This window comes from Hippopotamus amphibius, chromosome 9, assembly GCF_030028045.1.
Source record: "Hippopotamus amphibius kiboko isolate mHipAmp2 chromosome 9, mHipAmp2.hap2, whole genome shotgun sequence".
Classification (NCBI taxonomy): Eukaryota; Metazoa; Chordata; class Mammalia; order Artiodactyla; family Hippopotamidae; genus Hippopotamus; species Hippopotamus amphibius.
Window position 1 is genome coordinate 117596716 of NC_080194.1, and position 24102 is coordinate 117620817.

At 43.7% G+C, this 24102-nt stretch overlaps 1 protein-coding gene across 1 annotated transcript in view; it reads left to right on the forward strand.

Moving 5' to 3' along the window:
* HS3ST2 (heparan sulfate-glucosamine 3-sulfotransferase 2) overlaps positions 1–24102 on the forward strand; it is an 88175-nt gene that overhangs the window by 62543 nt on the left and 1530 nt on the right. The window lies entirely within an intron of this gene.

The following is a 24102-nucleotide window of genomic DNA, read 5'->3' on the forward strand; positions in this document are numbered from 1 at the left end:
GAAGATCCCACATGCCATGAAGCAAAAAAGCCTGAGCGCCACAACTACTGAGCCTGCACTCTAGAGTCCTTGAGCCACAACTATTGAGCCCATGTGCCACAACTACTGAAGCCCACGTGCCTAGAGCCCGTACTCCACCACAAGAGAAGCCACCGCAATGAGAAGCCTGTGCACTGCAGTAAAGAGTAGCCCCCACAGCTAGAGAAAGCCCGTGCACAGAAACAAAGACCCAACTCAGTCAATGAATAAATTAATTAATTTAAAACATAATAATAATTAGTTACATTTATATGACAGCCCACCCCTTGAAAAATGTTGACATATGAGAGAGACCTTTCAATAATCATAGTGATAACCAGACTTTGGGGTTTTCTAAAAGGACTTTCTTCTTAAAGAAGCATTGCTTTATTTTCGTTTTCTTTGAAAACCATTGAATTGTTTTTCACCATAATGCAATCATACATTTAAACAGTTTTCCTCACATTTTTCCCTTTGAGGCTATTTGATAAACAAATTATTTATAAACTTAACACAGAGGGCAATGTACATGTTCTTTGTGACTGCTTTTTCTGGTCATTACAGGGCTCCTTAAAGAGAGCTCAGCTACAGACATCCTCCTGCAGTAGGTGACTTCCGCATTGCCTCCATGAGGACATGACCCTTCCTTGGACTCTTCTAATGCAAAAGCACATACGTCTTTGTTTTGTTACCATTTTTTGAGGACTTGCCTAGCACCAGACATCATGCAGAGTACCTTTAATGTGCATCCATCCTCACCCTTCATTATTACAACAATCCTATGAGATAGGCACCATACTTGGTCCCATTTAACAGATGAGAAGAACTGAGGCTTACAGGGGTTAAAGAACTTACCCATAAATATTGTATATTAACACATATATGCGGACTATAGAAAAATGGTACAAATCAACCGGTTTGCAAGGCAGAAATAGAGACCCAGATGTAGAGAACAAACATATGGACACCAAGTGGGGAAAGCAGGGAGGGTTGGGGGGGGATTGAGTTGGGAGATTGGGATACCAAATTGTACAGTCTAAATATATGCAGTTTAGTGTATGTTAACTGTATCTCAATAAAAGTTCTTAAAAAAAAAAAAAGAACTTACCCATGATTTCTCAGTTAAGAGGTGATGAAGCAGAAATAGAAGCCAATGACTTCCTAGGTGGCACAGTGGTTACGAATCCACCCTGCCAATGCAGGGGACATGGGTTCGATCCCTGCTCCAGGAAGATCCCACGCGCCCCAGAGGAACTAAACCCATGCTCCACAACAATGCAGCCTGTGCTCTAGAGCCCATGAGCCGCAACTGTAGAGCCCGTGTGCTGCAACTACTGAAGTAGTCTCAATTCTACTTGCCCAGCACCGTGGCTCTTAAAGCTCAAGGAACAAGAGAACCTCAGAACTGGAGGAACTGGGGGCATCTTCAAGCACAGGGAACAAGGGGCTGTTGGCCAAATCCAGTTCAGAGTGTGTGTGTGTGTGTGTGTTTCTGTGTGTATGTGTGTTTTAATCTGCACAGTTTTTTTTAAAGGCTTGAATCCATTGCCAACATTTTTTAAAGGAGATTTTATGTAAAAATCTAGATTTCTAGATTCTGCTGGAAAATCAGGGGATCTTGCAACAATCAACTCACATTCCTGTGTGGCAACAATTGGCTGGAACTGCCCCTTAAATGGGGCATGTGTCCACCAGTTTCCCTCAGTCCCTGCCTGACTCAGGTCATTCATTTTTGTCACCTGACTGGCCCTGCAAAGCATTTGAGTTTGAAATCTTTATATAGAGAGAGTCCAGCCCCTTCCTTCATAGATGAGAAAACCAAGCCCCACCCCACAGTGGGTCATGTCCCTGAGTCACAGCCAGTGGAGGGATCTGAGGTCAGAATTCTGACTGTGTCCCGCTTGTGGGAGGCTGGGGATTCTGCCTTCCTGAGACCCGACTTCCCCACCAGAGAACAGGGACCTGCGCCTAGAGCCTGTGCTCCGCAACAAGAGAAGCCACGGCAATGAGGAGCCTGCGCACCACACTGAAGACCAGCCCCTACTCGCTGCAACTAGAGAAAACCCGTGTACAGCAACGAAGACCCAACGCAGCAAATTAATTAAGTAATTAATTAATTAATTAAAAAAAGAGTTAGAAGCCATGTCAGACCAACTCTAGAGACTGTGGGTTTAACCACTAAGATATTGTGCTTTCCTAATATTGAAGAGCTATCAACCGGACCTACTGTATGAGAAATGCCTCACAGTAGGCTAAATGAAGGTTAGACTTTGCAGTTCAACTCCCCAGGCAGTCAGCATCTTGCTGGAGGCACTGGTGGGGAGATGAAATCACCTGTGTTTAACAGAAAAGGGCCAGGGTTTGCTGACATGTTTAGTTAATCCACACGGAAATGGCTGATGAGGATTCTGGTTAATTAGTTGTGGAATTTTAAAAAACGAGCAGATGTGCCGTGGTAAAATGTATTTTACTTCCCGAACCCTGGGGGAAAGCACTGGGTATGTTCTGCGGCTGTGTGTACTTACATATCTTGATTGAACATTCAACAGCATGTTTTGCAAGATTCAGGTATCCTGGCTTGGTTCCAGCATGGATAATTACATTGTGTTTCAGCTCTGCCTACAGTCTCAGGCAGGTACAAGATTAATCATAGTAACCACAGCTAACAAGCACCTACTACGCACCAGCCGGCATGCGGGGAAACTTCCATGCATCCCCTCCAATCAATTCCGCAATCCTGAAGAGTAAGGTTTATTTTCTACCCTTTAATGGAGAAACTGAGGCTCAGAGAGAGGTCAGTGACTTGCCCAAGGCTGCACACAAGTAAGTGGCAAAACAGAGACTCAAACTTAGACGTGTCTGGCTCCCGTGCCTGGATTTTCTCCCCTTCTGTACTCTTCATTTGAAAAAAAAAATGCACTTGACAAAAAAAGCATACACTGAGGATTTGTAATGAAAATGGAGTTTCCTCCCAGCCCTCAGCCCCATGGTTTCCCTTCCCAGAGGCCCACTGTACCATGCTCTTACACAGCATCCGGTATAACTATGCATGTATACTTTTTTTTTTTTTAAGTTGCTGTTATAAGTAGTTTGGCTGAGATGGACCATATCTCTGTACTGAAGTTTCCTATTTAGAATTTATAAGTGCTTTGGGAGCAAAATTGGGAAGAGTTTTGTATAAACATCAAGCAAAGAACAGGCTGTTCTATCTACACATCTTTCAGGGAAAGTCATTGAGAACAGCAGGTTGTATATTTTTATACATAGTTGGGAGAAATAGAGGACACCAGAATATCCAGGGGTAACTATGTCCTCCCTTTTGATATCCAAACACAAACACACACGCACGCATGCACACACACACACACACACACATAGAGGAAGACCAGTTATCATGTGTAATATGGTATTTTCTAACTTCTTTTTTCTTAACCTACCAGTTTAATACCAGCATTTTCCTGTTGTCAAACATTTTCTGAAATGTTATTTGTAATCACAGCCTAGCATTTTACAAAATGTATATGCGTAATATCATTTAAGCAATATAGTATCATGCACAGTCAGATTGATTCTATTATTTCACCACTTTAAATAAAAAATACTGTGTTGAGCATCCTTATAACATACATCTTTCTGCAAATATCTTAACATTTCAACAGGCTAAATTCTAAGGAGCACCTTCCTTTAAATTTTTTTTGACGTATATTTGATTTACAATGTTGTGTTAATTTCTGCTGTACACCAAAGTGACTCAGTTATACACATATATACATTATTTTTTATGTTATTTTCCATTACGGTTTATCCCAGGATACTGAATATAGTTCCCTGTGCTACACAGTAGGGCCATGTTGTTTATCCATTCCATATGTAATAGTTTGCATCTACTACTTTAAATTTAAACTTATTTGCAATCCTAGCATTGTATGAGAGTGCCTATTTCTATGCACCATGGATAACACTAAATAATTCTTAACTTTGCGATAGGTCAAAATGCTATCTTATTTGGATTGAATTTGTATTTCTTTGATATCTAATGAATTTTAATGTTTTGCCAGTTTTATATCTTCTTTCAGGAATCGTTTATGTCTTTTCCTCAGTTTTCTGTTGGGGTGTCTTTCTTATTGATTTACAAAAACTCTAAAGATATTAAATATTTGTCTATCATATTTGGAACATCATTTGCTTTTTTGCTTTTATTTCCCCTTATGGTTACTTTTTTTGTCTTCCAAAACTTTAACTTTTTTTCTGGCCGCACCGCACAGCTTGTGGGATCTTAGTTCCCTGACCAGGGATCGAACCTGGGGCCCCAGCAGTGAGAGCACTGAGTCCTAACCACTGGACCGCCAGGGAATTCCCCAAAACTTTAACTTTTAACTTTTTTCTTTCTTTCTTCTTTGACATCATGGTCGTAAAGCGATCCCAAGTCTCAAGAATACATATGTATTTACTAATATTTTAATCTCTCACTCCATTGTTTTCTTTTTAACATTGAAATGTTTCATTCATCTTGAACTAATATTGGTGTAGATGTAAATGAGGAAATCTCACTACATTTTTCCCCGCTTAATCACCTAATTGTCCCAATAAAGTCCCAATAATGCATATTTTCCCAGCTGACTTGAAATATTGCTTTTATTGTATGTTTTTTATGTAGCCGTGCTTATTTCTGATTTTGTATTCTGCTCTATAAATCCATTTGCCCGTTTCTGAGCCAGAACCACACCGTTTTAATTACTACGGCTTTATAATATATATTGTGTGACACTGTGGCTTCCTCCCCATGATTCTTCCTTCTAACACAATGCATTGGCTCTTATCTTTAATTTATTCATCCAAAAGAAACTTTATAATTGTAATGTCAAATTCAATTTTTAAAATCCTCTTGGGATTTGCATTGGTATTACATTTGATTTATAGATTAATTTGAGAAGTATGAATGTCTTTCTAATATTACGATTTCCCATCTCTCCATTTATTAAAGTTTTAATTGAACTGTCTATAAATTATGGAACAATATTAAATATTAATTGTGTTAGCAGGCATCTTTGTCTTGCCTGACTTTAATAAGACTCATAGCCTGGAGGTTACAGCAAAGGCACTAGAGTCAAAGCGCTTGGGTTTATGTCCTGGCTTCACCCATTAGTACCTTGGGTCTTTGGCAGATTATCCCTCTGCAGCAAGTTTCCTTATGTGAATAACAAGGCTAATACAAAGACTTACCTAGTGACATTGTGGTGAGATTAAATGAGATAGTAGATATGAAAATACTTAGAACCATACCTGCCACACGGCTCTCAATAAAACTTAGCTGTTGAAGACAACAGACTTGTGAGGGCTTCCCTGTGGCGCAGTGGTTAAGAATCCCCCTGCCAATGCAGGGGACACGGGTTCGAGCCCTGGTCCAGGAAGATCCTACATGTTGCAGAGCAAGTAAGCACTACTGAGCCCGTGAGCCACAACTACTGAAGCCCACACACCTAGAGCCTGTGCTCCACAACAAGAGAAGCCACTGCAATGAGAAACTCGAGCAATGCAATGAAGAGTAGCCCCTGCTCTCTGCAACTACAGAAAGCCCGCGCAGCAATGAAGACCCAGTGCAGCCAATAAATAAATAATAAAATAAATAAATAAATTTTTAAAATATTTAAAAAGAGAGAGAGAACAGACTTGCAGTTGCCATGGAGGAAGAGGATGGGGAAGGGAGTTTGGGTTTAGCAGATGCAAATTATTATATATAAGATAGATAAGCAACAAGTTCCTTTTGTTTAGCACAGGGAACTATATTCAATATCCTGTGATAAACCATAATGGAAAAGAATATGAAAAAATATATACAGTATATGTATATATATGTTTGTGTGTGTGTGTGTATGTAACGGAGTCACTTTGCTGTACAGCAGAAATCAATACAACATTGTAAATCAACTACACTTCAATAAAGACTTTTTTTAAAGTTAGCTACTGATACTATTTCATCCTTCAATATGCAAATCCCTGTGGGTTCGCGATGGGTATTCTTTTTCATGTTAAAGATGCAGTCTTCCTGATTTCTTAAGGTAATTTTCTTCTTAATTAGTAATGCATCTTGAATTTACCAAGTGCCTTTTTGGAATCAGTTGAGAGGATCATTTTTTCTTTTGGCCTATTTCTGCACTGAGTTATGATTCTGTATTACATGTAATGATATAGATCTCAGTGGGATGTGGCAGCTTTTCTCTTAATAAATTGTGCTTTGGTAGGCATTACTCGAAATCCTGACTGGTCAGTTTCTCCCAAGAGGAATCTTCCACTTTTCAGCTTGAGGTGGGGAAGCTGCCTGCCAGCATCCTGGCAGGTGTCTCACCCCGCTCTTCACCTGGGCCAGTGTCTGGGGGCTGCCTGTTTCAATAGTGCCAAAGGATAATCTCCCCATCTCTGCCCTACTAGGAAAGTGGCTCCAGCCTGGCTGCAGGGCTAGGGGAAGCTCCTCTAACACTGACTGTGCTTCAGCCCCCACCTCTCACCCCACCAGGCTCCCTGGTGCCTCCAATTCCAGAGCTACTGGAAGATTCCACTTTCTTCTCCATAGTGACACCCCCTTCTCCCTGCAGCCACTGAAGTTCCAGCTTTGTCTTCCAAGTCCAATACCCCTCATAAGTCAGCCTCCCTTCTTCCGAAAGTAAGTCTCTCTTCATTGTCTGACCAACTCTTCACCGTTCTCTGGATATTTCGACGTTATACATTTCACCCACTCATTATCAATTTAGTGGTGGCCAGAGGAGGAAGAGAGATGAACACAATGTTTGACTCCCCCACGTTATATGAAAGCTCTACCATATCAATAGCAATATGAAATGATGGGCCCTTTATCAAATTAAATGATGCCCATTTAACGTCTTTTGCCTTGGATTCTACTTTTTCTGGTGTCAATAACGTGACTCTAGCTTTCTTTAGACGGGCGTTTTCCTGCTACATCTGAACCTCTCCATTTTCATATAAAATGTTTCCATCCCTGTGTTCTGGGGTGGTCTTGTAAATATAAATATGACTGACTAGGTTTTATGTGAGAATGAGAAATCTTTATTGTTGTCATTTTTTTAAAATTATGGTGTTTAGCCTATTTCCAATGATTTTTAATATTAACACAATCAGTCCTACTTCTGCGCTTCTGTCATCTTGCGCTGCATTTTTGGCTGTTTTTTCCTTGCTTTGCTTGCCTGTCTCTTTTGTTATATGACCTGCACTTACTTTGCTTTTTCATTTTCCAGTGTTTTGAAAGATGTGTGTCCTGTTTTTAATTCTTGATTGCATTTATCTCTAATAGAGCAAATGAGTAGGAGGGACCTCCTGGTGAAGGATCTCTTGTGCTTCCCCTCTGCTCCTTCCCTCCCCCTCCTCCTCTAGCGCCAGTTTCTCAGTCGGTGTTAATTTAACCTGGGATCTTGAATTTGATGAAATTATTAATTTTTTCAACCGCATTGGGGTATAAATTATTACTTTTCACATCTAATTTTTAAAGAAAAATATTGATATTAAGACCTAAATGTATTAGTTCTTTGGACTCCATGCTTCGTTCGGTCCCAGTCACTGTCCTTTTATGTACAACTTCCCCACTCCCCAGTTCCTTCACACCATCACTCCGGTCATTGCTTTTATTTTCAAAAAAGTTGTTGAAGAATGAAGTAGAATGCTTTTCAAGCTTATCTTATAGTGCTTTCCTTTCTGCTTCACAAGCAAATTGTCTAAGTATTAAGTATTAGGAGTCAAATTTTTTTTTCTGCTAAAGTCTACTGATGGGGCTTCCCCGGTGGTGCAGTGGTTAAGAATCTGCCCGCCAATGAAGGGGACATGGTTTTGATCCCTGGTCTGGGAAGATCCCACATGCCACAGGGCAACTAAGCCTGTGTGCCACAAATACTGAGCCCATGTGCTGCAACTACTGAAGCCCACTCACCTAGAGCCCGTGCTCCACAACAAGAGAGACCACCGAAATAAGAAGCCTGTGCACTGCAATGAAGAATAGCCCTCACTTTCCGCAACTACAGAAAACCCACACGCATCAACGAAGACCCAACGCAGCCAATAAGTTAAAATAATTAATTAATTAGTTTTTAAAAAGTCTATGGATGATGATCTGTGTTTTCCAGCATTTCACACTGCTACAAAGTCCTTGTCTGGCTTGAATTTGCAGAAAAACTGTTTTGTTTGCTTTATCCAGCCTGGATAGCTGTAATACTTACAGAACTTTTGCATTTTATGTATAATTTTAAATGTTTGCCCTGATACATGTTTGTATAAATGGATGGATGGATGGATGGATGAATAGATTCACGGATGTAAGTTTTATTTTGTTCGGACTAAGCTAGCCTTTTGATCTGCCCACATTGCCATCTTTTATCTCTGGAAGTATCTATTTAATGAAACCTTTGCCTATAGCTCTGTCCAATTTGTTTCAGGTTTTCTCTTCAATAACATTGCAAACTATTTGCTGCCTGTGATTGCTCTGTCGTCCATGTCACCTTCTCTCTCATCAGTTCAATCTTGTGGATCTTCACTTGAAAAGCCCAAGGTCAGGCTCAAGTTTATTCTGATTTTTATTTTCTGTGTTGCCAGTTCTACTCTTGACTGCTATCAGTGTAGCTGGCATTTTTAAATTCTCTACACCTTATTACCTCATCCATACCTGTTTCGTCTTATCCTATTGTCTTTTCATACACGTCCAATGCTCATCTCTTGAACTTCTGCTCAGATGTCCACTCTGGGGTTTCTCCAGCGACTCAATGCCCTCGTTATACCTGCTCTTATTTTCCTCCACCCCAAACTGTAATTATACATTTGCTTATTTTTTGTTCATTATGTCCTCCACCAGACCAGAGGCTCCATGAGGGCAAATGCTAATCTGTTTTTTTTACAGCCATGGCCTCAGCACCAGGAAAGGCTGCCAAACAGTAGGTACTTAATAATTACTTGTTGAAATGAGTCTATGTCTACATTACTCTGGCTTGGATCCCCTTTGACCAAACTAACATTGTTTTGAGCCACAGATTCCCAAACTTGAGTCATTATAAGGATCACCTTTTTTCCAAATTCATGTACCATTTGTACTGTTTACTTAGTATTTGTCTTTAGATCAGGTCACATTTTCTTTTAATATTTTTAAAAATTTATTTATTTATTTTTTATTTATTGGCTGCATAGGGTCTTCGTTGCTGCATGCAGGCTTTCTGTAGTTGTGGAGAGCGGGGGCTACTCTTCACTGCAGTTCACAGGCTTCTTATTGCGGCAGCTTCTCTTGCTGCAGAGCACAGGCTCTAGGTGCCTGGGCTTCTGTAGTTGCGGCACACAGGCTCAATAGTTGCAGCTTTCGGGCTCTAGAGCGCAGGCTCAGTAGTTGTGGCACACGGGCTTAGGTGCTCCACGGCATGTGGGATCTTCCTGGACCAGGGGTGAAACCCAAGTCCCCTGCATTGGCAGGCAGATTCTTAACCACTGCGCCACCAGGGAAGCACCAGGTCACATTTTCTATGCTCACTACATATTTAAGATTCATCCTAAGCAGTAAAATCTGTTAAAGATGAAGTTCTAGTTCTAATTTTCTAAAATGCATTAAAATAAGCACAAAACTGTTTTCAAAAAAAAGTAATTTTCATCCATGAATCACTTGCACACCAGACATGATATGTGACTGCACTTTGGGAAACCCTGTCTAAAGAGCTTGGGCTACTGCATTACCTCAAGGTGCTCAGGTCTTCTTGCTTTAGGCTTTGATTCTTCCCCTGTTATTCATTTGACAAGCATGAGTCATAAACTTTTTGGCTGCCTGTGGTGGTGTGACCTAATGACAAGGACTGAGACTCCACACTCAGCAAGGAAGACAGCATCCCTTCCTGATGGGGTTTGCAGACTAACTGGGGGGAAAGGCGATAGATAAACAGATACGCAAGAAAATTACAGGTTGTGCTCCGCGTGACGAGGGAAATAAACCATGGGGTTTAAAGAGTGACATTTGAGAGTGGTGAGATTTGAACAGAGACCTGCGGGTGAAAAGGACTGATCCATGGAAGAGTCAGGGGAAAGTGTTCTAGGCAGAAAGAGCAGAAAAGGCTTGGAGGCAGGAAAGGGTAGGACTGAAGGATTTGAGAGTGTCTGCTAGCTCATCTTGCAAAGTGTTCTGAATGCCTTCCAGAACTGAAATGCAGAGCTGGACCATTCTACACCACAGCCTGGACAAAAGTCCAGATTTGCACAGTTTGGGTGAGCCCTGGACCCTGCAGACATGCTGTAGACTCAGTAACCACACATGCAGCTTTGGCCTGGATGATATCCGAGCAGCTGACTCCCCAGTGCTTTGCACTGCTCTCCTTACTCCCTGCATGATCAGAAAGCCAACCCTGCTCACCCTTTCAACCACTGGGCTTCGTGTATTCTGATTACACCTGCCCCTTCAGGAGACAAAATGGGAAGAACTCCTGATGGTGGCTAACTTCTCCCAGGGAAGCGGCAGGGAATTGTGGAGGGCCAGGAAGGTGGGGCTGCTTCCAACAGCTGCAGTTGGATCACCTCCCACTAGGGGGCACTGTTATGCTGCAGGAAGCCGGGGCAGGCTTGCAGAACTCGACCCTGCAAAATGTAGTAGTACCCATAGGGACTCTGCACTGTGAGCTTGTAAAGCTTGGTGTTAAAAAAGAAGATAAACTCACTGACTCATCCAGTCTTTGGCTGGGGCATTTGCGGATGCCTGGGATTCATTCAGATCTGGTGGGGACTGACAGGTCCTTAGCATGGATCCAGGCATAGGTGGAAGGTGGGGCCTCTGTGGACACTGCAGGCAGGGAACACTGGGAGGTGGAGGTGGAGATGCGCAGGCCTCGGGGACTGGCATCAGAAGGCCACTGGGTTGACTAGCTCTATCCTCCGCCTGGGGCTGGTCAGTGTGGAAAAATTTACGTGTTTGGCAGCAGGATAGTGAAGATGTTTCTGTATTCTCTATAGTGTGAGCTCATCTGCTGACAGGGACAGAAAGGGGCAGGCTTGGATCATTTGCAGAGAATAGAAGAGGTTTGAAATAGCTGTTGTGCAGAATGGGAGAGTGAGTTGGCCAGAGGAACATGGTGGAATTGCTGGCTATGCTGAGGCCCCCCCTCTGTGTCAGGAATCAGGTGTTTGTAATGGAGCCATCCTGCCAGTTTCAGACGTTCTCCAGCAGCAGTTTCCCTTCTTCCCCTCCATCTGTTTCACTTAGGTTGACTTCAGCCTTGGGGCCACTTGGTGGAGCAATCTGGCTCAATGGATGCTGCAAGCAGAGTCTACCTGGAGAAAGATGCTGAGCTGCTCCTTGCAGCTCTGACCATGAGCAAGGATGCTATGGTGGGTCCTGCTTGGCAGGGACCAATGTCAGAAGAGACTGAGTGAGAGGTTACCCAGTTGTATTCAGTTATAGATTAGATGTGAGTGTTGCTGGGGCAACTGGTGGATGGTGGGGCCATTAAGTGAGACATAAAGAGGTAAGTGGTAAGTGAAGGAAAAATACCTGAAATATGTACGGAGAAGGACTGGGAAGGGAGGTAAAGAGGAAACGAAGATCTTGTGTTCTCAAAGCCAAGAAGGAACATATTCCTCAGGAAATAGGGAATGCGCTGATGCCCCAGATGCCACAGAAAGGTGAAACAAGGCCAGGACAAAATGGGACCAGTGTTTATTATTCGCTCAGAGAGAGCTGCCTTAAGGGGGAGAGGAGGCGGGAGACAGATGTGACAAGTTGAGGATGAATTCGAGGTGAGGAAGTGGAGCCACTGAGATTTATTTCATGAACTTTGGGAAGAAAAGGAGCTGTATAGGGCTGTAGCAGGAGAGCATGAAGGGACAGATGATTGGCCTTTTGAAAGTGAGAAAGAAAAACTTTACAGCACGGCAGTAACTATAGTTAATAATACTGTATTGCATATTTGAAAGTTGCTAGGAGAGTAGCTCTAACAAGTTCTCACCACGAGAGAAAAAAATGAACTGTGCGTACTTCTGTGTGGTGATGGATGTTTACTGGGTTTATCACGGTGATGATTTCATTATGTTACATCATTATATTGTTCACCTGAAACTAATATAATGTTATGTCATTTATATCTCAACTTTTAAAAATAACTGAATAAATAAAAGAACAAAAAGAAAAGACTTAAACTAAAGGGGGAGGACTTCCCTGGTGGCGCAGTGCTTAAGAATCTGCCTGCCAATGCAGGGGGCACAGGTTCGAGCCCTGGTCCAGCAGGATCCCACGAGCAACTAAGCCCATGCATCACAACTACTGAGCCCTTGTGCCACAACTACTGAGGCCCATGTGCCTAGAGCCCATGTTCCGCAACAAGAGAAGCCACCACGAGAAGCCCATGCACTGCAACAAAGAGTAACCTCCTCTTGCTGCAACTAGAGAAAGCCCGCATGTAGCAACAAAGACCCAATGCCGCCAATAAAAATAAATCAATAAATTTATTTAAAAATAAAACTAAAAGGGGAAAATTAAGTTGAGAAAGAGGGACCCACTGATGCCTGGGTACAGTGCTTTACGGTTTACATGGGCCCCTTGCGTGTTCATCCAGCTTAGACCTCATGGCAGAGGGGGAAGCCCCCCTTATCATCACCGACATGTCACACTGAGGAAACTACCATGAAAGTCACAAGGCCAGGAACTGGAAAAACTGGGCCTCCAATCTGAGTTTTCTAAATTCACAGCATGTCCAGTTTGTCATCCCATATCCGTTAGCCAATTCCATTTAATGCATAAACATTCACTAACCATGCAATTCGTGCCAGGATGGCCAGGACCTGGCTACTCAAACTGTGGGCCATGGACCAGCCTGTCAGCCTGGCTGCAAAGCCTGTTAGAAACGCAGACTCTTGGCCCCCTCCCTAGACACCCCTCCCTAGACGTATAGAATCAGAATCTGCATTTCAACAAGACCCCCAGGAGACACAAATGCGCATTCAAGTGTGAGAAGGGCTAACTTAAGGGACCCACTCCCAGGGAAACGGGAGGATAGGCTTATATGTGGGGATGGAGCTACGCCCAGACCGTGAGAGAAGATGAGAGACCCCGAGCTACCCCCAGAAGGCGCCCTGCTAGTGTCCCCATGATCAGGCCAGACTAGCCTGATGGCTCCTGAGAAATGAGGTCCGGTTGCCTGGAAACTTATCAGAGCTGTACATGCAGCAGCAAAATCCATTCATTCAACACCCACGGTCACCCTTCCTCCTTTCCGAGCCAAGATTCTGGAGAGCAGAGCTGTGCATTCCCGGCCTCCTGTGTCCCTGCTGCCCACCCACACCCAGCTCCTCCAGACATGTTTCCTCCCTCTCACTCCTCAAAACTGCTTCCATGCAGGCTATTTTCTCCCTAAACAATGTCAGTGGAGACTTTTTAACATAGCTTTTTATTAGCTAGTTTTGTAAACATGGCAAAGGAAACGAAATCCAATGAGTGCAGAAAGATAAAGGTGAAAATAAAGTCCGTTCTACACCACAGGCCATCTAGGTCTCCCAAGGTAATCACTGCTAACAGTTTACTGTGTATCTTTTTTTAGAGATGGTGTATGCCTATCCATACTGGCATCTGTGTGTATATATTTTGTATGTAAATAGGCACATATTGAACTCGCTGTTCTGTATCTTGCTTTTTTTTTTCTTTCACTTAATAATATATCTTGGACTCCTTTTTGTGTCAATATCTATAGATCCACCTTATTTTTTAACAGCCACAAAATAAGCTATTATCTGGCCTTATTTAACCAGCTTCCTACCAACAGACATGTAGGTTTCTGGTCTCTTCCTGTTACAAACAGTGTTTCAGTCATTAGGTCAATGCCAGCTGCTGTAACAAACAAGTCCCAAGAGAAAAGTGTATGTCTTGTTCACAATAGTCCAAGGGGGTAGTTTTCCCAGTTATAAGGGGTCTTCATGCCCCATCTACCTTTTGAATCTTCTAGGGCCTCAGAGTTCTCTGCATTTAGCTCGTAGAGGGAAAAGAAAATGAAGAGGATACACCTATTTTGTAAGCACCTGGGCCTGGAGGTAACACACATAGAACCAGCCACAGGGCCCCACCCAGATACAGGGGGTGCTGAGAAATGTAGTCCTTGACTGGGCCACGGACCTCTAGAGACAGAGCTACACTCTGGAGGGAGGGGCCAGGATCTTTGGTGGACACCTCCCCATCTCTGCCACAAATGCTGCAACAAACATTCTTGCACACAGGTCTGTACCTGATTGCACAACTCAATTTCCAGAAGTGGAATTGGTGAGTTAAAGGGTATGTGCATTTTACATTTGGGTAGATAATATCTAATTGTCCTCCTAAAGATGCATTGATCTACACTCCCTCCAATATGGGCAAGTACCTTAGTTTACACCCTGTTGCCAGCAATAACTGTTATAATTTTTTAAAGTATATTTTCCAGTCTTCTAGGTACATAATATTATCTCATCTTAGTTTTAATTTACATTTCTTTAATTTTAAAAACGATGGAGTATCTTTTCATTTATTTATTTCCCATTAGTAGGTCTTTTGCTATTAACTTCTCACAGCCTGTGTTCCTTTATTCTACCAGCTGGTTCTTTTTCCTATTAATTTGCAAGAACTTTTTAAAAATATATTAAATATATAAACTCATATATATAGATATTAAAAATAAATGAAATCATCCTTTGTTTTCCTATCTTATATGCTGCAAATATTTTTCCAGCAAGTCATTTTCCCTTTTATTTATGGCATTTTTCCATCCCAGAGACTTACATTTTTTATGTATCTAACTTTTCAGTCTTTTCCTCCATGAGTTTGTCTCATGCTTAGAAAGGCTGTCCTCGTGCCAAGATGAATTTTATATTCTCACGTTTTCTTCTAGTGCGAGAGTCACAGTTGCTTGAACCCAGATTTTGCAACTTGCTGCATTGCTTTGGTGATTGACTTTAGTTCCCTGTGTCCCAGATTCCTCAGCCCATAAATAGGAATAGTGAGAGTGCCGACCTTGTGGAGCTAAAGTGAAGACTGAGAGAGGTGGTTCATACACAGGACTGAGAACCACATCTGGCCCCCGGTCACTGCACGAGAAATGGTAGCTGTGAGCTCGTTTACATCCAGGGCGTCCATGACCCCGTCTCAATCAGCTGCTATAACAAAAATGCCATAGACTAAGAAGCTTAAAGGACAGAAAGCTATTTCTCACAGCCTGGAGGTTGGAAGTCCAAGATCGAGGTGCTAGCCCGTTTGGTTCCCAGTGAGGACTCTCTTCCTGGTGTATGGACGATGCCTTCTTACTGTGTCCTCACATGGCAGAGAGAGAAAGATCATCTCTGCATGTCTCTTCCTATAAGGGCACTAAGGGCTCCACTCTCATGACCTAATTCCTCCCAGAGGCCCCACCTTCAAATACCATCATACTGGGAGTTAGAGCATCAACGAATGAATTTGGGGGTGGGGACGGGGGAACACAAACATTCAGTCTGTAGCAGAGTGTGTGTATGGCCGATGTATGCCATTTTTTTAAAAGTATACACCATAATGATTTAATATATGTTTACGTTGTGAAATGATTTTCACAGTTAGGTTAATATAGCTATCATCTCAGAGTTACCATTTTTGTACATGTGTGGTGAGAACACTGAAGACCTACCATCTTAGCAGATTTCAAGTATGCAACACAGTATTATTAACTATAGTCACCAGGCTGTACATTAGATCCCCAGGACTTATTCATCTTGCAACTGAAAGTTTGTACCATTCAACCAACAACTTCCCATTTCCCCCACCCCCCAGCCACTGGCAGCCACCATTCTACTCTCTAGTTCTATGAGTTCAACACACAGATTCCACCAGAAAGTGAAATCACATGGTATTGATATCTGTCTTTCAATGCGTGGCTTATTTCACTCAGTCGTAAAGAAAGGAAGGAACGCCTGCCATTTGTGACAACGCGGATGAAACCGCAGGACATTATGTGAAGTGAAGTAAGCTGTGTGCTCCTCTGGTTAGCACGCAGCGGGACTCAAACTCAGGTCTCTTTGATTCCAAATCCCATACTCATGACCAGCCGCTAAAGTAGCCTGCTGCCCTCCAAACATTTCTGTGTGGATATATCAGGCAAGGAGGATCCCTTTCTGGTCTCCATCTGTCACAGGGCAGGACTCGAGACAAATTCCATAATGCACAAAGTATGGGTGAAAGAAGAGGCATCATTGGGGAAACTTGCAAGAGAAGAGGCAGGCAAGGAGTTACTCTGTCTTCTCACCATCACCCTGGGGGACATGCCAGAGCCTGGACTAACTGTGGGTTTACACTCCAGGGAAGGGACTCGGCCCCGACACCTCCATCAACTTCCCTTCTTATAGGGCAGGGGTGAAACCAGCCCTGTCAGTGGGAGGACAGTCAAACTACTAGGACACCAGGCAGTCTGGGCTGAGATGCCAGCTGTGTACAGGAGTTATCTGGGAAAGCCCGCTGCCCAGCCCTGGGGGACCCTGATGACGGTCAGAGACTGGGTTCAGGCATGGCCTCTCCCGGCACAGGAGGAAGCCACCAGCCCCAGTGGGAAGCCGAGTCCAGTTCAGCCCCTCACACTGGGGAAAGGGGCCTCCTTATCCCTGGGTTTACAAGATGGTTAACTCCTTGAGAACAGAGACTACATCACGCCTGTCTTTGTATCCTGGCATACAGCAGGTGCTCAGTAAATGCCTGTCCAGTGAATGAATGCAATGACTGCATACCAAGCACAGGACAGGCATTGTTGATAGAGATGGGACAGTGCTGATCCCTGCCTTCTGTGACCTAACACTCTAGGGGGATGACAGATGCAGAAAACATGTGAAAAATGGGATGTGTCTGTAGTGAGTACCATGGAATCATAAGGGTAACAAATGCCTAACTCCCGGGAAGGGGGAAATAATAAGGGTACAGTCAAGGAAGGCTCCCTGGTGGAGGTGACAATGAACTAAGAGCTGAGAGATGAAGACGTTCTGCCTGAGAGCCTACAGAGCCCTCCCCCAGAGGGCACAACATGTCAGAGGTCCCTTAGCATGAAAAATGCACTTTTGTGGGGAGAATGCTGAATAGTTCAGTCTGCCCAGAGCCCAGGGTGTCCGGGGGCCAGATCAAAAAGAGCCACAGAAATCCTGTTAAGGCCTCTATCCTGTGAGCAGTGAAGAATTATTGATGGGGTTCAAACTGGGATTCAGTGTTTTCCTCCTGGGTCCCATCAGTGCGGGGATTTGGGACTTGGACTTGGACTTGGAAGGAGGAGGTGCCATGATGCCAGAGGGGGCTCATTTCTACAGGCTCAGAGGTGCTGTGCCTGCCCTCCACCAGCACGTGGTGGGTGAGCAGGTTTAACAGGTTTAGTTCTAAAAACCAGTTTCTTGCAAGAAAGCCTTTTCCCTCCTCTTCCGCTCCTAATTATCCCTCTGGAGACTGCAACGATTTTTTCTTTCAAGGAGCCTGGTTGCCCAGCCAGAAGCTAATAAATCACCAAAGTCCCCCAGGCAGCCAGGCCTTTTAGAACACATACACGGAGTGTACAGATTTAGCAGGAAATGAAATCTTCCGGAGAACCCTATCAGTAATAATCGGGTGTGCCGGCCCTGCTCCGAGGCCCCGCACAGCATGTCCCTGTGTGGACAGTGGGGCCACAGGAGATGTCTCTGTCCCACTGGGTGGGTCAGAAAATGCCATTTCCAGAGAGCCTCAAGCTGACAAACGAGTATTTGGATTTTTTTTTTTTTTTTGGTAAGGGCCACAGAAGTCTGCGATATTTTTTCCCTCAGGGAGAAGATAAAATATGAACTTCCACCCTGGTTCTTAGCCCTGGGGGCCCACTGGGATCATCTGGGGAGCTTTAAAGCTGCAGGTGCCCAGGCCTCCCCGCCCACCCAGAGATTCTGATTTAATTAGTCTGGTGTGGGGATATTTACATATCTGCAAAGTCCTCTAGGTGATCCCAGTATCCAGTTTGACTTCCCCACCAATGCTCTTCTTTTGGAACTTCCTGCCTATGATTGGGGGCCGGGGTGGGCAGAGACACCTATCAAATAAATATGTTACATCTTAGGTAGCAATGAGTGTGATCCTGTTACTTACGAGGGTGCATTTTTTTAAGGCTGCGCTTCCCAAGCTCCTCTGATCACGAGTCGTGGGGCAGAGGGCTTGTTAAAAATGTAGGCTCCTGGGCTGCACCCCAAACCCACTGAAGCTGAATGTACTGGGACTCTTCTCATCTAAGGCGCACCCCAGGTGATACTCCTGAGCTACTGTATTGAAGGCTGTGCAGCTGAAGGAACACGCAGTCCTCAACCGTGGTTCTTGGCCCTGGGGGCCCACTGGGATCATCTGGGGAGCTTTAAAGCTGCAGGTGCCCAGGCCTCCCCGCCCACCCAGAGATTCTGATTTAATTAGTCTGGTGTGGGGGTATTTACATATCTCCAAAGCCCACCAGGTGATCCCAGCATCCAGTTTGACTTTCCCACCTCCTCCCTCCCAGCCACACTACAGAGGGACCACAGCCCTGTCCTCTTTCAACATCGGAGGGAGCCTTGGGCAAGGGACATTGTACAGACAGCAAAACAGAAATAGCTGAGATGTGTTCCTTTACATCTCATTTTACCTTCTTACACTGGGAGGTTTTGGTTGAAGCAGAGCTTGGATTGCTCTGCACCTGTGAGCCGGAGCACGTGTGGCCATGATGAAATTTTTAAAACGGCACAGCAATCCTCTCGCCCCAGGACTATCTGCTGGAACCTTCCTCTGCCCAAGGTCAGAATGGCAAGAAAAGGCCAGGCTTCATAAAGTAAACGCTGGTAACTTCTGAGGACTCGCGGTAACTTCTCAATAGGCACCTGCCTTTGACACTGGATCTTTGATCAATTCATTGAGCACCTATGTCATGCCAGGTATTGTGCTAGGAAGGCAAAAAAGAACAAGAAACACGCCCAAGATGGTGATGATCTGTTGATATAATTGGGTGCATACTTAGTAAATTCTATACAATGGGGTGAGGTCTTAGTAGCTGGATGCAGGAAGTGCCATGAAATTACAAGAAAGGGTTTACAGAGGGTGTGACTTTTCCTTTGAAGTTGGAAAGATGAGTAGATGTTTGCCAGGGTGAAAGAGGCAAGAGAGATGATCCAGATTCTTCAAGAAACAAAACAAACAAAAAACACCTCAGCAAGTGCAAAACATGTGAAAGAGCAGGATGTGTTTGGGGACTGGATTTTGTGTTCGGCATACTATAAGCAACAGATTGCCAGGAAGTGGCACGAGGTTAAGTCCGGAAAGGTAGGCAGCAGCCTTGAGTACCAAGTCAAGGAATATGGGCTTTATTCAAAAGAATAATTGATGGTTGACAAGACTCGATTTGCTTTAGAAGGAGCTCCCTGGTGGACACAGAATGCAGAATGGATTGAAAGGGAGAAGAGAGTAGAAGCATGGAGGTCAGAGAGAAATCTGTTGTCAGAGGAATAGATGACAAGAGCCTGAGGTGTCTGAGTGGGGCCAGGAGAGTGGGGGAGACTTGAGAACTTACAAGAACAACAGACATTAGATGTGAGAAGGACCCTGAGGTTTTCTGCTTTGTGAGTGGATTCATGGTGATATCCTCTACAAATCCGGGGGGAAAGAGAGTCGTAAGCTTGGGAGGAAAATGGTGATTTCAGTTGTTGAGGTGTCCAGTCCGCAGACAGTGGACATTGCAGTCTAGATTGTGGGCAAGTTGGAACGGCAGTTACGGACTTGTGAGGAGTCGGCAGTTACGGACTTGTGAGGAGTCAGCAGCTCCTGGGCGGTGCTAAAGGCTGGAGAAGAAATGAGGTCATCCGGGAAGATCATGTTGAATAAGAGAAGCGGGAGATCGATTCCTGGGAAGGTTGCCTGTGGTTTGGAGAGAGCTGAGAATGTGCAAAGGGGATGAGGGCTTCAATGCATAACTGGCTTAGGTTATTGGCTTCATGTAAACCTCAGAAATGTTGATGGAGACCTTACTTGTGCCATGGCTGTGGTAGACTTTGCAGATGTAGATACAAATCAGGTGCCCCTGCCCTGCCTCATGGAGTTTATAGACAAGTAGGGGTGAGTATAGCTTCCACAGAGAGGAAGCCGGGTTGTATATGACACGTCAGAGTTCTTGGGTTGCAAGCAACAGAAATGGACTCTAACTTGAAGTAGTAAAAAAAAAAAAAATTATAAGGATGTGCAATAACTCACAGAATACAGAGGAAAGTAAGTGGGAAAACCAGGTCTCAGAAAGGTCAAGAACCAAGAGAGCTGAAGGGATTTGGTCAGAGAGGCTGATAGGCAGGCTCTTCCAGGCTCCTGTGTCTGGTTGGAAGACTCAGTTCACTTTCAGTCTTTATGATCCACTTCTTGTCTTTATGACACAGCTGGCACTGGTTGGCCTAACTTCAGTCATGCACCCTCCCCTTGGCCTGCTAAGATTTGATTCAAAGCAGGAGTGGTGGTTCCTTAAAAAAAAATCTGGGGGCTGTTACCAGATGTACTGGAAATTGTTGCTGAGCAGGTTAAAATAACAGATGGGAGGTAAGTCCAAATGGTGAGTGTTAGACCTTTCTTTCAGTAATTTTTGCAGAGCTACACAGGAAAGAAAGGAGGCTGAAGCTTAAAAGGTTACAGGGTGAGAGAAAAGTTCAGCTGTTTGTTAGCAGCTGGAAACAAGTCAGCAAAATTTGAACAATGACATGAGGAGGAAAAATGAGTCTTAAGGAAAAACTTAATGCCTCCTTCCTACCACAGAGCAGGGAGGTGTGTGTGTCCATGTGGCCTCCTTTTACGTTATCATCTCACAGACCTCCTGTACTCTAGCCCAGTGACCTAACATGAAATAAATATGTAAGGGTGTCCTTTTGTAGGATAGAGAAAATTTGGAGCACACGTTTGACTGGCGACGTGATGACCTGTGTGTGGTGTTATTTACAGTCTGGTGTTTGTATCTTCCTTAGTATTTGTAATTTGGTTTTGTAGCTGACATGTCAATTAGGAATTAGAAAGGTGGAACTTCACTTCAGTGTACAGCTCGGGGAATGAGGTGACACTCCGAAGATCACTGGAATTGGTCAGAATTTTCCAAACTGGTAATAGAGAGAGGTGTTAATTGGTGCTCTAGCAAAAGTTCCTAGATAAGCTTGGGAAACAGTGCACCTTCAATCCCTCTCTTGGATATTCTTTAGTGTATTAAAGGGTATTGCAAAGAAATCTGTTTAAGTGGCTTATCAGGTCAACTTTTTGTGTGTTGAAGACCTTTACATCAAAAACCCCCATCAAGTTTGGAAAGTCCTTAAGTTTAAATGCACCACCACATATATGTAATTGCATCTACTCTCGCCAACAAGGCCAATACCTCATCACAACGTGTGCTAAGGTCAGTAAATAATACAGACAGATTTCTAAGAAAATCCAGCCAAAGAATTCTATTCAAGTGCACCTGTGATTATTTGCTAAGAATGCTATCCAACTTAAAAAATGGGCTTCTCACTATTAATAAATACTATTAAAACTTTCAACCCATAAGGGTCTATTATAGACTTTGAGCCTAGAAGCAAACGATCAGTTGTATCAGCTTATCAGCTGCAAAGAGAATTTGAAGATTCCAGGGGATAATGTGCAGATTTGCAGGCAAGGCAGTAGGGGAAGGGCTCTGAGAACGCAGGCGGGCAGGTGAGCCGCTGTGTAACTTTTCCTCTGAGATTAGTGGGAGGGGCTCAAGATGGATAACAGTCACTTTCAAGGTGGAGGAGAGGAAGACTGAAAGAGTGGAGGGGTGGCCTCTTATCCCCTTCTAGAGTAATGGGAGACTATAATCTAAGTTGTGTGTTAGGGTGGGTGACAGGAATAGGGTTGGGAGTTTATGGCGAGAATTTGGAACACTTCCTAAGAGGAATGATGGGGGGGGCCTGTAAAGACAAATATAAAAGATTATTGAGGGACTTCCCTAGTGGTACAGTGGTAAAGAATCCGCCTTCCAATGCAGGGGATGGAGGTTCGATGCCTGGTCAGGGAACTAAGATCCCACGTGCCACCGGACAACTGAACTCAAGCGCCACAACTACAGAGCTCACGTGCCTCAATGAGAGAGCCTGCATGCGTGCCTTAAAACTACAGAGCCCATGCCCTCTGGATCCTGCGCACCACAACTACAGAAGAGAAAACCCACACGTCACAACTAGAGAGAAGCCCACGTGCCACAACGAAAGATCCTGCATGTCTCAACTAAGACTTGATGCAGCAAACAGACAAACAAACAAACAAAAGATTACTGAGCCTTGTTGAGGGCTCAATTGAAACTAGAATTAATAAATATATAAGGGGTCCAGGGATCAGGGTCAGCAGTTTTCTTTACTGCTGTTTGGCAACCCAAAGACAGAATTAGAAAGAATGAAGAGTTGGAAAAATGCATTCTTAGAGATTGGAAGAGCAAGTAGTACTAAGAAATTAATGATGATGGTGGTGGTGGTGGTGATGTGAAGATGATGGTATTGAAATGATTGTTCACTGGGTCCAGAGAAGGTTTAGAAGAAAATGAAATCAAGAGGCTCACAGATGGATTTGAAAATCAGGTATAATGAGTTCGAGACAGTGGTAAAGGCAGAAAGAAAGAAGGCTGTAGTCTGTGTTCGTTTCCTGTGGCTGCCATAACAAATGACCAGAAAGTGGGTTTTTTAAAACAAGGGAGATTTATTCTTTCAGTTTTGGAGGCCAGAATTCTGAAACCAAATTGTCAGCAGGGTTGGTTCCTTCTGGAGGTTCTGAGGAAGAATCGACTCCATGTCTGTCTCCTGGCTTCTGGTGGTTCCCAACAGTGCTTGTTATTTCTTGGCTTGTAGACATATCAACTGCCTGCTCTGTCTTCATCTTCACATAGCTTCCCCCTCTGTGTATCTCTTCTCTCCTTTTCTAAGGGTATTCCTTACAAGGAACCCTAATCCAGGATGATCTCATCTCGAGATCCTTAACTTACTTCTATCAGCAAAGACTCTTTTTCCAGATAAGGTCACATTCACAGTCCACGGGTGGACTTATCTTTTGGAAGACCGCTACTCAACCCGTGACATAGTCCTAGAGTGGAACTTTGGAGTGAACCTTTTCAGAATTAGGGCAATTCCAAAGACAAGACCTAAGGTATGGCCATGAGGAGGAGTTGCTAAAAGGAAGAGAAAAAGGAGATATTTGGTCAAAGAACTGTGAGGCCAGGTGACTGAAGAGAGATGATGATAGGGGCTGGGAAAAAGAAGACCAGGTACCAGGTGCCTCTATTCCAGAGGACTGTGAAGATGCCTGTGTGGGGGCTGGGAAGCCATAGTACTAAGAGTAGGGGAAGGATGCTGTGTAGATGGTTTCCACCCCTACCTTCACGCTGGAATCATCTGAGGAGCTTCAAAAAAGAACCCACCCCCAAATATGTTTAATCAGTTGGTCGAGGATGGGGCTCAGACATCTGTGAGTTTTTTTAAAATTTCTTGGATGATCTAATGTACATCCAGGGCTAAGAAAAACTGGTTAAGGGTAAAACACAACCTTCAGGAAGAAGTGGCAACTGGGGGCCATAAGTATTCCCCTTCAGATGCGTTTCAGCAGGAAAAGACATCAGAATTCATTTCCAAAACACCTGCTATTCCTACAAAACATGCCTTTCCTCTCCCCCAAAGATTTTCTTAATATATATGGAGAAGTATCTTTTGCCAGAACAATATTCGGTAGTTTCCTTTGTATTTTTTGAATATGTAATAAACACAATAAAAATTTCAAGCAGTGTAAAAGATTACACAATAAAAAGTAATTCTCATTTATCCCTGACCTCCTTGCTCCGCTCCCCCTCAAGTCCCCTCCCCAGAAGCAATTACTTTTATTGGTTTCTTGGTATCTTTCCCGAGATAAACAAGCTATATCTTGCCTTTTTGCATTTAAGCACTAAATCTTGGAAATCATTCCATCACAGTACACACAGATCTACCTAACTCTATTAATTGGCTATTCCATCACTTATTTATCCCATACTGATGGACATTTAGGTTGGTTCTTGTCTTAAAAGCAAACTGTTAAAGACTTAAAAAAAAAAAGTCAAT